This window comes from Rhineura floridana, chromosome 6 (assembly GCF_030035675.1).
Source record: "Rhineura floridana isolate rRhiFlo1 chromosome 6, rRhiFlo1.hap2, whole genome shotgun sequence".
NCBI lineage: Eukaryota > Metazoa > Chordata > Lepidosauria > Squamata > Rhineuridae > Rhineura > Rhineura floridana.
Window position 1 is genome coordinate 148,661,823 of NC_084485.1, and position 13,453 is coordinate 148,675,275.

At 39.2% G+C, this 13,453-nt stretch overlaps 1 protein-coding gene across 1 annotated transcript in view; it reads right to left on the minus strand.

Moving 5' to 3' along the window:
* The window catches only part of C6H1orf21 (chromosome 6 C1orf21 homolog), a 217,946-nt gene that overhangs the window by 184,681 nt on the left and 19,812 nt on the right, over positions 1-13,453 (minus strand). The gene's annotated exons all lie outside the window — the stretch shown is intronic.

A 13,453-nucleotide genomic window follows, 5' to 3' on the forward strand; every position in this document is an offset into this window, starting at 1 on the left:
CCAGTAATGATTTGAAAGAAATGCTGATGAAAGTTAAAGAGGAAAGCACAAAAGCAGGACTACAGCTGAACATCAAAAAGACTAAAGTAATGACAACAGAAGATTTATGTAACTTTACAGTTGACAATGAGGACATTGAACTTGTCAAGGATTATTATCAAGAGAAAATCAACTCATTTGAAATGTGGTGTTGGAGGAGAGCTTTGCGGATACCATGGACTGCGAAAAAGACAAATAATTGGGTGTTAGAACAAATTAAACCAGAACTGTCACTAGAAGCTAAAATGATGAAACTGAGGTTATCACACTTTGGACACATAATGAGAATACATGATTCATTAGAAAATATAATAATGCTGGGAAAAACAGAAGGCAGTAGAAAAAGATGAAGGCCAAACAAGAGATGGATTGATTCCATAAAGGAAGCCACAGACCTGAACTTACAAGATCTGAACAGGGTGGTTCATGACAGATGCTATTGGAGGTCGCTGATTCATAGGGTTGCCATAAGTCGTGTTCGACTTGGAGGCACATAACAACAAGAAGAAATGCCTCACTGTATCTGATGGAACTCACTTCCAAATAAAAATGTACACTTAAGAGTATGTTCAAAGATAACAAGAGATAGGCTTAAAAACCAATTATCTCCTAGCTTATAAAAGATTATATGCAACATTTTATTAAAATGCCAGCTTCCCTTTGTCAAACATCTGGTGTTAATGTGTTAAGTTTCTTCAAGTAAAACATTTTAAAAGTAATCTGCAGAACAGAAACAGTGATTTGGGTTCCATGCAATAATGCTGCTCAGCGTTCTGCCCTATTTTACCAGCTCCAGAACCAGAGCACTCTATCTTTCTCAAACTTTCACCCTGGTGACATAAAGGTGCTAAAGCCTTAAAATACTATTTCAACCTCTTCTGTATTAAATTAGTGCTAAATAAGTTAGGGTAAATCAAGTAAATACATAATACATTGTTTTCTTATAGATCTCACAACAGTCGCTCAGGATTGGAATTCTTCAGGAATTCCATTAATTTATTGGTTTGCCTCTTCTAAATTCCTAATTGCCACACAATCTTCTTTAAAAAAACATATCCAGTTTAAACAGAATTACCCATTTAACTTCAAGTCCTTCAGTTCAAATGCCTAAACTTCTATCTTCTTGTCAACAATGTTTCGGGGTGACTCTCTCTGTCTCTCAGGATTCAAATTATTTCCCTTTCTTTAGGCAACTACAAACCTGTAATCCTAAACATTCAATATGGTTAGGTTTTCTACCCACTCTTATTAATCTAATTTTTCTTCCTTAGCATCAGGGCTGTGGAGTCGGAGTCAGAGTCGGAGTCGTGAGGAATTTTGGGTGGAGTCGGAAGAAATGTACCGACTGCGACTCCTTCATAAATGGCAAATGTATATTAACTAGTAATAACAAATTTACTGTAGTAAAATGGTAGCAGAAGGCATTTCATCACCACCACGTGAATCCAGAGCTTGGAAAAGTTACTTTTTTGAACTACAACTCCCATGAACCCAATCCCTGGGACTGATGGGAGTTGTAGTTTTAAAAAGTAACTTTTCCAAGCTCTGGATTCACATGGTGGTGATGAAATGCCTTGTGCTACCATTTTACTACAGTAAATTTGTTATTACTAGTTAATATACATTTGCCATTTATGAAGGAGTCGGAGTCGAACAGTAGAAAAATAGAGTTGGAGTCGAAGGTCTGGCATACCAACTCCACAGCCCTGCTTACCATTGGCAGTTATGAGAATATTGATAGCCAGACCTTTAGCTTCTTAGCTGAAACAGCTGCTGAACCTTTTGAAAGACCCTAACGAAAGACACAAAACAATGTCCACCACACACCTCTAAAAATCATTTGCTCCCATTTAGTGGTGGCATGGCACACAAAGGTAATTTGTACCTCCCAGGTCAGAAAAGAGCCAGATAAATTTCGGCTGGGGAAAAGGGTCCTGTGGACAAGTAGCATCGTTAGGATATAAAAAATGGGTGCTTCTTTTTACATTTAGTACAAGGATGGTGCAGTGAATAGAGTAGTGGACTTGGACTAGGAAGATCTCAGTTCAAATCTTCATTCAGCTATGAAGCTCAACAGCAGTGTAATCGTATGTATGACTACACAGAAAGACCCACTGAGTTCAACGAGACATGCTCCTAGTAAGTGTGCATACAAGGATGTGGAATCTTTGACTCTCCAGATGTTACTGGACTCCAGCTCCCTTCAGTCCCAGCCAGGAACCTAGTCAGGGATTATGAGAATTGCTACTGGAAAGGATTGCTGCTCTAGGTAACTCTGGGCCAACCACATACTCCCAGGCCAGGGGTAATGTTGAACTTCAGCTCCCATCAGTCCCAGTCAGCATGGTGAATGGTCAGGGATGATTGTTATAGTCCAGCAACAACTGGAGGGCACTGTTGTCTAGCTCTGTTTAAGGCTAACTTATTTCACAGGATTGCTGCAAGGATAAAATGGGATAAAATGTGAGATATAAATATCATCACAACAAGATGAACTATTTCAGAGAGAGTATTTTTAGCTTATAGTACAGAATATCAAGCACAAACCAAATTCTCTCTATGGACCATATCTCTGGATTACAGAGGTTTAAAAAAAGGATGATAAAAGCAGAGTACTTTGAACAATAGAATGGCCACAATGAGGCTGGGGAGCTGTGCAATAAGTAGGTAGAAGTTGTATCAAAAGGATTGTGCTAGATTTTGTTTTTCCTAGGGATTAAAGCACTGGTCTTGACACGAACCTTCCCTGGCTATAACTTTTCAAAGGATGGTGGCTTAATATGTCAATGGGGAAAGGTAGAGAGGTGTGCAAGTCCATGGTTAACATCTCATGGAAAGGAGACAGGGCCACGGTCACTGAAGTAGATCCATCTGAGAGATGGTGTTATTCAAGTTCTCAGTTCTAAAAAGATTTTAGTACGCAGCTTACAGGCTTACAGGAAACAGAAAGGCAACACTGAACTCAAACCAGGATACTTTACAAATTTGACCGCTATATGAGTAAATATTTTATTCCTCAATCTATGTGGATCCTAAGATGCTCACAGAAGATTAGACTAAACAATAGTGCCTTAATATTTACAAAAATGACTGCAATGTAGGGTTTATGTTGCCTAGAATTACAAGATTAATATATGGCGTACTAACCTTTTGAGCTTGTTTAGTCTACAAATTCTCCCAGTTTTAAAAAGACAGGCAAACTGAAAAAGAAAGTAGACAAAACTGCCTAGAAAATGAGCAATGAAATGAGTTTTGAGTAGCTAAGAAATTCCAATCCTAACAGGGCCTCCTCCATGATGCGCATAGCATTCCTTAATTGGAGAAAATGTGAATGAATTAGTTCAGGATAACATACCGCATAAGACACCCTTGACTACTGTGCTACAGATATGTTGCATGACTGCAGGTAAATCACTCTGAGTGGAAGCACATGTTTTATTTAACAATCATACTACTTGTCATTAGGATTTTCTGATAAAGCACCAGTATTTCCGAGATCTGAAAACATCCTAAGAAATTCAATTAACTCAGCATTTCAAATTGAAAATGAAACGGACTGTCTTCAAGTCGATCCCGACTTATGGCTACCCTACGAATAGGGATTTCATGGTAAGCAGTATTCAGAGGGGGTTTACCACTGCCTCCCTCTGAGGCTAGTCCTCCCCAGCTGGCTGGGGCCTGCTCAGCTTGCTACAGCTGACATTTCAAATTAGGCTCATAAATTAAAACAAATACATTAAATTATACCATATAGTCAGTCACTTGTTTGATCACCTAGTGCCAAGTAAGAATGGACTTCTGGCAACCAAACAGGAAAGCTTTTAGAAATTTAAAAGGATTTTTTAAAAAATAGCTCTCTTCCCGGCTGTTTGCTACAAATAACTTAAACCTTGGTGTGTGTGGCCAGGCAGGCTAGTTTTAAAAAAAGTGATCTAATTAATATATTTCATGGGATTATTTTGCAATGGTAGTAAAGCAATGGTGGGATGCCCTGAAATCCAATCCAAACCCTAAACCAAGAGTACTCCATAGGACTTGCCTCCTAATAAGAGATTGTAGGAGCCAACACACACACACACACTTCTGTTCTTAAATGGGGCTCCCAATGGCCTCCCATCCATCCAGAGGGCTAACCAGGCCCACAGCTTCAGAAGTCCTATAGCAACAAGTGTCCCCACATCATTCACTGAGGCCAGTCACAGGATCTGAAAGAGGTAGCATTTCTGCTGCAACAGCAGATGGAGGATTTATTATTTATTTATTTATTATTTGATTTATATCCCACCCTTCCTCTCAGCAGGAGCCCAGGGCAGCAAACAAAAGCACCAAAAACACTTTAAAACATCATAAAAACAGACATTAAAATACATTAAAACAAAACAACTTTGAAAACATTCTTTAAAAAAGCTTTGAAGACTTTTTTTTAAAAAAAGGTTAAACATATTATTTAAAAAAAAGTTTAAAAGGATATTAAAAAGCAATTCCAACACAGAAGCACACTGGCAAAAGGCCTCTACTTAAAAGGCTTGTTGAAAGAGGAAGATCTTCAACAGGCGCCGAAAAGATAGTAGAGATTGCACCTGCCTAATATTTAAGGGGAGGGAGTTCCACAGGGTAGGTGCTGCCACACTAAAGGTCCGTTTCCTATGTTGTACAGAATGGACCTCCTGATAAGATGGTATCTGCAGGAGGCCCTCACCTGCAGAGAGCAGTGATTGACTGGGTATATAAGGGATAAGATATGTATTTATGTATTTTAATTGTATTTTAAATTTATTTTAATGTTTTTGTGATTTTACTGTTTACTATTTTATTATGGACATGTTTGATTTTATTTTTGTAAGCCGCCCTGAGTGCCCTATTATAGAGTAGAAGGGTGGGATATAAAGGAAGGAAGGAAGGAAGGAAGGAAGGAAGGAAGGAAGGAAGGAAGGAAGGAAGGAAGGAAGGAAGGAAGGAAGTCTTTCAGGTATCCTGGTCACAAGCTGTAAAGGGCTTTGTACACCAAAACTAGAACCTTGAACTTGGCTGGGTATATAAGGGATAAGATATGTATTTATGTATTTTATTTGTATTTTAAATTTATTTTAATGTTTTTGTGATTTTACTGTTTACTATTTTATTATGGACATGTTTGATTTTATTTTTGTAAGCCGCCCTGAGTGCCCTATTATAGGGTAGAAGGGCAGGATATAAAGGAAGGAAGGAAGGAAGGAAGGAAGGAAGGAAGGAAGGAAGGAAGGAAGGAAGGAAGGAAGGAAGGAAGGAAGGAAGGAAGGAAGTCTTTCAGGTATCCTGGTCACAAGCTGTAAAGGGCTTTGTACACCAAAACTAGAACCTTGAACTTGGCCCGGTAGCAAATGGGCAGCCAGTGCAGTTCTTTCAGCAGTGGGGTGACATGCTGGCGATACCCTGCCCCAGTGAGCAGTCTCGCCACCGCATTTTGCACCAGCTGCAGCTGCTGGACCAACCTCAAGGGCAGCCCCACATAGAGTGCATTATAGTAATCCAGCCTGGAGGTTACCAGTGTGTGGATGACAACAGTGGTCAGGCTATCCCGGTCCAGAAACGGCCACAGCTGTTTTATCCGCCAAAGCTCGTAAAAGGCACTCCTAGCCCGAGGTCACCTGGGCCTCTAGCAACAAAGATGAATCTAGGAGCACCCCCAGACTATGGACCTGCTCTTTCAGAGGGAGAACGACCCCATCCAAAGCAGGCAACTTTTTGCACTGGGAATTTTTCTTCCCAGTGTAACTCAAAAACAAGGGGCAAGGAGTGCCCAATGCTACATGGAAGGGCTTGGGATGAACAAACATTTCTGCTCCTGCAGAAACCAGTGTGAGGCAAAATACATCAATGTTATAAGCCAAGGGGGAATAAAGTAGGTTGTTTGGTGTTGGCCATCAATTTGACAAAACAGTCATAAGGTGTTTCTTTTAAAACGTCTGCACATCTTGTGAGATGTTAATATTTTATAGGAGTGGTAAATCTGAATATTGAAGGTTTAATCTTTTTTTAACCTTTCATACATAATCCAGTTCCCTTCAGGCTAGCAAGATAAAAAGAAATACTGCCAACTTTTAATTATGAGACAGTTATTGATACTACAGCATAACTAATTTGCGTGGTCCAAAATGACAGAGCAAGAACTGCTATGTGCCACTATGAGTCAAGCATTCTGAGGTGGTCTTCTCTAGGTGCTTGAGTACTGATGATTTAAGGGGAGACCCCAACCACGTGGGTGGACTCTGCTCCATGTTCTTCACCTCTAATAACAGTGGCTGCCCAGCTGAAAGTAGAGAGAAGCCTCTTATGGCTTCTGATGGCCACAGTGAAAGGGGCTTGGGAGAGCCAAAAGAAAATGAAGGAGAGTCTGTGTTTTCCTTCAGAAGCAGTAGTCAAAAAAACCTTTTCTGTGTAAGTGCCAGTTTTAGAAATAGTGACTTCCTAAATTAAAATTTCAGGAATGACTGAGCACACATATCGTTGACATTACAAACTGACATATAGCGAAAAAAGCAAATGTTTAAATGCAACTAATCAGTTTCTGATAGTCATGATGAAATTTTCCTCCTCCCTTTTTAATGTGCCTAGTATTAGGGTCCTTCTGGACCTAAGCATACTCACTTCTAACCAGAACTCTGTCACCAAAATAATTCCTCTTTCTTGGTGTTCAGACAGTTTGATACCCCAAATATCTACATTGGTTTCTCACCTGCTCCCAGATCCAGCATAACCTCTTTGTTCTTAATTTCAAAAGCCCTCCTTGGCCTTGTCCCCTTAATTTTCCATCCTTGTATCCCAATACATTATTGCACATGACCTTCAGTCCTGTAACTCTACCATCTTAAACTACCTAAAAGTCTCCTTTTCCTCCAAACACTTTGCCCTCACTGCCCCTTATGGCTGGAATTTACACCACAAACACCTACTTCATGCTACTTATCCTTCTATCCTCCACAAAACCTTTATATATTATATAAAGTCTTTGATGGCCCTTTTGTTTTAATCCCATACAGAACCTAACTCGGGAGTAGCCAACATGGTGCCCTCCAGATATCATCAGCCTATAAATCCCATCAACCCCAGCCAGAATAGCCAATGGTCAGGAATGGTGGGAATTGGAAACCAGCAACATCTGGAGGGCACCACATTGGCTATCACTGGTGTAACTGAATCCATTTGCTTCCCCAACTATCTTTGTCCCATCTCCCCCCTTCCCCACTTTCCCTCTCTTGCCTGCCCATATAGAATTTTACATTGCTTTTCAGAGCAGGGACCCATCTCTTTTTATCATGCAATGAAGATATAGATACGGACTACTAGTAGGAGTAATGTTATTAATTAATCTAGAACATCTATCTTCCTTTTCTGCTCAAGTAAACAAGAGACAATAAAACTTAGTATCCAATAAAAATATAAGAGAGCCACTGAAGTGTATGTGACAAGCCCCTGTTCCTCAAATGTTATTGTTATGTTCCAGTGTGTATACTCAGCCTCCCCTTTTGTTTTCAGAGTTAGTATGTTGTAGATTGTCAAGACTAGGACCTGGAGGGGCAGGGTTCAAATCTCCACTCATCTATGAAGCTCACTGGGTAACTTTAGGCCAGTCACTATCTCTCCAACTAACCTACCTCACAGGGTTGTTTTGACGATAAAATACAGGGGAAAGAGGGGAAGCAAACCATGTATGCCAATTTCAGCTCTTTGAAAGCAAGGTGGAATATAAATGAAAATATGCAGATAAACCCATAATAATTTCAGTAAAAGAGTCTACCCTGAGTCTAACCATTTATTTACTCAAATGTAAAAGGGAGGAAATACTAAGACTATGGTTGGATTGTTAAGAGGTTCATCATAGATAGAGATCATTACTTCAAAGAAACTGGTCCAATACTGTGTACTATTATACAGCGGTCCATAAAAACATTCATTTTGTAAAAAATTAAAATTGTCATTTTTAGATACATGTCAAGAGTTTGAATGGAAGATTGCAGATTAAGGGAAGACAATATAAATACATGAGAAAAAAAGGGGCTGCTATGGTTACAAAACACAAAGTTGTCCAGTTATATTTTTATATTTCATTTTATCTGGCTTATCTTAGCAAATAGACAGCTTTAAAACAAGAGCTATTAGAATTACCAAAAGTTGTCAGTATTGACCAAAGGCTGAAAACAGGCTTTATGGAGACTGTAATGCTCCCAGTGAAAGCAACAGCCCTGCCTGCCCCCTATTCCCCTTGAAACGTCCAGTAAAATACCCAGTAAACATTTGATGTCATCACATTTATGAGTTTTTCTGCCACTTCAAAAAAGCAGCCAATGAAGTGAAACAGGCAATTTCCCCCTACTTAAACCAATGCTGTCATTTTGGCTTTCTAAAGATTACCAGGGGAGAAAAGAGGAGACAAAATTCTACTCTCAGAAGCAGCCACACAATGTTTGTGTTGAACATACCATTTTCCTATATTCGTTTTAGATACAGAGCAGTAAGAGACGATTCTGCTGAGTAAATGATTTTAGCTGATGTTATATTAACATATTAACAAAAACTTCAATACATGTGCCTGAGGTATCAAAATGAAGCATGAAATAAACATATTGCCAGAAGGAAAGGCCATCCATCCATCCATCCATTCAAGAAAGCTAGTTCCCAGTATTTCATCCCTGTCCAACATGACCAAGAAACAGAACTCAAGATGGGACCATACAAAGAAATACTTGATTTTTCAATTACTGGGGCCTAGGGAACCTACTCAGTAGGGGTGTGCATCAGCTATTTGCACCCCAAAACACAAAGGTGATTCAGGGATGGTTCTCGCATTTTTTAGTAAGACTGCACAGTTAAGGCAAATTGAAGCAGATCAGGGTCTCCCTAAGTATCCAAGTAGCTCTGTGGCTTCAGTTCTTAAAAAAACCTACTGTCTGTTTTCCCCCTCATTTAAAATGAAACCAAATTGACTGGGGAAATGTGCAAAGTTCAAGAGGGGAGGTGGTGAAGTGATGGGTCAATATTTTGCTTTGACAGACAGGACCAGCTTTTAATCCTAGTAAATATTTTCTCCAGTGATTTTCCAATCATAGTGATTTGGGTGGAGGATTAAAATCTGCTTGTTTTTTCACACGGAACTATGCCTTCCCCTATTCAAATCAATGGAAAGATCTCACTTGTATCCCCAAAAATGGGAGACAGAACTGGAAGACAAGCACCTATAATTTTGATATTTCATCACCTGCTGAAAACATTTTCTTTCACCACACATTTTTAGAGAATTAATTTGATTCAGTGTTGGTCATTCTGTATTATTTTATAGTTTTACAATATTATTTTATTTCTTTTATTAACTGGAGGTTTATACGTATTCATAAAAACAGAATAAAATGTATATCTTTGAACAAGTAGCTTTCTGTGATCTATTAGGAAAACATAGACCTTTTTTTAAAAAATAAACGTTTGTAGTAAAAACAGCATGCTTTAGGTGTACGCATAAAAAGTTATTTTTCACACTAGAAGCATTCACGCACCACTTTACTTGAACAATAGCATTCTAAGTATATAGAGAAACACGTACACAGGCTAGCACAGCTAGACTGGTGGGGGTCTAAATTTTTGCCTTTCCTCTTGAGGCATTATATCATACATTTCATAGCAAGTAAAGAGGAACTTCCTTCTCAAAGCAGACAAAATTCTCAGAAGCAGACCAAAAGAAAGGGGTGCACAGAGCAAAAAGCAAAACAGAGCCACAATTAAAAACTTTGGCCAAAATGACAAAGTACAGATCTCCGGGAATGGGATGATTCCATATATAACCACAGTTAAAAAGATAGGTAGCTAGCTGCAGGCTCATGTACTTCTCTGTACCTATCAACTATGGTCAAGGGATGTCAGCACTCAGGTTAACTGAACTTGTGGGGTAAATACACATGATCCTGTAGCTGGACCTCTGATGTGAAAAGGGAGTGACTGTTACAGCTGCATCGGCCCTGGTATAACCAGAAAGAAAGTTTGCACTTTCAAATTTTTTAGCTTGAATTTACAGCAAGACAGTTCTTCCATCTGTTAGTCAGGACAGAGAGATCTTTCAGAGTTTGGAGAAGATAGCCTTAACTCCCTAATTATATTTTTGGCTGCATTTTCCCTAGACATCATTAGGCCAGAGCATCAACAGCTGGCCATCCTAACTGCCAAGGCCTGGTGGCTGGGGTAAAGGGAGACCAGGCTAGCTCTGTCCATCTGCCAGAACTTCAACAACAGCTGCCCCATTCCCCCCCCCATGCAAACAAAACCTCTATCTTAAGTCAACAACAGGTGCCCTGTGGGTATAATGCCTATACAAGCCTCTCTTGAAGACACCCAAACAGTCGCAAAGAAAGACAACAGCAGCAAGGCTATGGAAATAAAAATGTACTGAACATCAGCTGAAGTCTGCTCATTTTCAAAGTATTCACTTATAGCAGAGACATTTAAATTTGCAATATTCCACATTCCTTAAACCACATTCAGTCTCTAAAAAGAACATGGAGTAAAAAAAAAAATGTTCTAATTAAATGTTACTTAGATTATAGGAGGTAAAAGAACAAGATGACACAAGCACAAACAGCTCACCATGCCCCAGGGAAAGGGTTTTTACTTTCACTCACGTTATTGCAAACGAGTGGCCAAGCACTCCTGATTATTAGTAAGTGGGTCGGATCAGTGTTGCGGAGTGGAATGCTCCTGTTTAGTGCCCCAGTCAGCCATGCCCTCCTCCAGGATACACCCAGTTTTCTCCCTCCCCCCCCTCCCGCCAACATTCCACATCCCACAGCCACTGAACATACTCAGCCCTCATTGGATTTCGGCACTCCAGATGTTTTGTATTTGTACAGACCTTGTGAATCCTCCTGAGCCTGCTAATACCACCCTCATGTGTGGGGATGGTGTGGTATTGGCTTCATAAGGACCAATACTAAGAGAACTGAGTTCGCTATATATGATTACATTACTTTTATTTTGTTGACAAAAGATGCACTCTATGGGTTGAAAACTTGGGCTTGTTTCACCTTCTGCTTTGGAGCAAGCAAAGCACATCAAGGAGTAAAGTCAGTGAAACAGCCAGCTAGTGTGAGCTAAACCAAATATTCTAATGGAAAATGAATTACCCATAAAGTTAACAGTTCAGGATCCCTAGCTTGGGAGCCACTGCTGCATCTCACCTCACCCCCCAGTAACAATTTGGCATCTTAGAAGGAATGATGTTGTCTAAATTCATAATTTCCTGGTTTGGGATAGAAATCTGCCAGGCTTGAATTACAAATTGGACATTCTCATTCTGAGAAGTTCTCCAGCAGCTCAAAATGGACAACAAAAATCTGCAGATGTGCAGAACAGAAAAAATACCTCCAATAATACTTGTCATTGCATACTCATTTCCAAATCAAAAGGAGCTTGGCCATCACTCATCAGAAGCTCCAGATTAAGTTGTATTCATGGCTCCTTCCCATGCCTGTTTCATCTCTCCCAGAAAGCAAAAATGCAGTAGAGGCTCCTATAACACTAAGGCAGGGATTCTTAACCTGTGGTCCAAGGGCTTCAGGGCGTCTGTGACCCGGATGCAAAAATAAAATAAAATCAATTTTAATACAATAATACGTATGTATGTGTTTATAGGAATCCATAGCTTTCATCAGATTCTCAAAGGGGTTCATGACCTCCAAAAAAGTTAAGAACCACTACACTAAGGTAGTGCAGAAAGAAGCCCTAAGCTTAACCAGGAGAAAAATTAATTCCCATGTCACAGAAGAATATTATCTGACTTGTAAAAGAGCCGCCTTCCTGATTGCCTGTGGTAAGTAAGAATTGCTCCCACACAAGCACACACAGAAATTTTCATAAATAGGAAAAGAGTCAATTCTATCTTTTAGGCCTGTAACGTACCCAAGAGATTAATAACAGGCATGTGATGGCAGAACATTAATAAACTTTTGTGCAGTTATTTAGGAGACTGGTTATCACAATAATCTTTTTTTTAAAAACCTTGATCTATGAACATTCTAGATTTGATTAACTGAAACATTCACCTTATTAAAAAGGCAAACATCTGGAAGAACAGTGTAGATATACACACTTACATAAATCTCACAAGAGTATGAAGCTTCCCAACTCAGCCCTCAGTTTTTCATGTGTGTTTCACATGCACACACACACACCCTAGCTGCACTGCTCAATAATGAAATCCCCAAATTCTTAGACAACAAATTTAGTGCACCCAGTATCCTGCCCTTCACCACTGCTGCACTGCTTGCAAGACAGGTCCTGTACGTTGGTGCCTTGCCAACCGTTCCAAATATGGTTCTGCCCAATACATTGTGTGCCAAACAGATTACAGCGAGAAACTTAACAAACATTCCAATATATTTTTGCAATGAAGCAGTTCAAGAGAACAGTAGGAGACACGATAAAGTAGGTTTAACATAAGCCATTTACATTTTCCCAAGTTGTACAGGCAGGTGCACATCTCATTTAACTCCTCTCAATAATGAAGCAGCCCCAGTGAACAAAGGCATCCACTTTTCTCACTTGGATACACAAGCAAGTCTTACTAGCCCCATTGCCAACATGTTAGTCACCAACTAACATGTGAGCAGTCTGAAAGAAAAAGAAATTGCTGGCCTAACTGCCTGGAAATCATTTTATTTATTTATTTATATTTATTATTTGATGTATATCCCGCCCCTCCTCCAGCAGGAGCCCAGGGCAGCAAACAAAAGCACTAAAGACACTTTAAACATCATTAAAAAGACTTTAAAATACATTAAAACAAAACATGTTTTAAAACATTTTTAAAAAAGCTTTCAAGACATCTTTTTAAAAAGGTTAAAAACATATGGTTTTAAAAAACGTTTTTTTTAAAAAAGGGTTTAAATTTTTATTCATCCTAAGCAATACCAGCTTGATTCAGAAAAGCCATGAGGAACATTTTGGACACACACAAAAAACAAAGTATCCATGACCTATGAGTGCCAGGCCAGCAACATCCAATTATTTCCTGCCTTTTCATTCAGAATAATAACCATGAAAGTTATTATTCTGTCTAGGATCCTTCACCAAACACCAAAATTGCCCAACAGCCAGCAAGTAACTGAGAAAACAAGGGTAGGGAGAAAGTAGGAACCAGACAGAATACTTTAACAATTGAAGGAGAATATAAAATAAGTGTAACAAATTGGTCGACAAATGAAGAGGATTCAACAGTAAAACCTAAGTCATTTATATGGTACCTAGTTTGTGACATGACATTACCAAACAAATCTTATTTCTTCAAAATTTGATATTAAGATATTTGAATTTCAAATCGTTCAAATTAGTAATTTCCCCACAACTTAGAAAGTACATTTTCAAACTTGTAATTCGTACATTATATCACTACTGC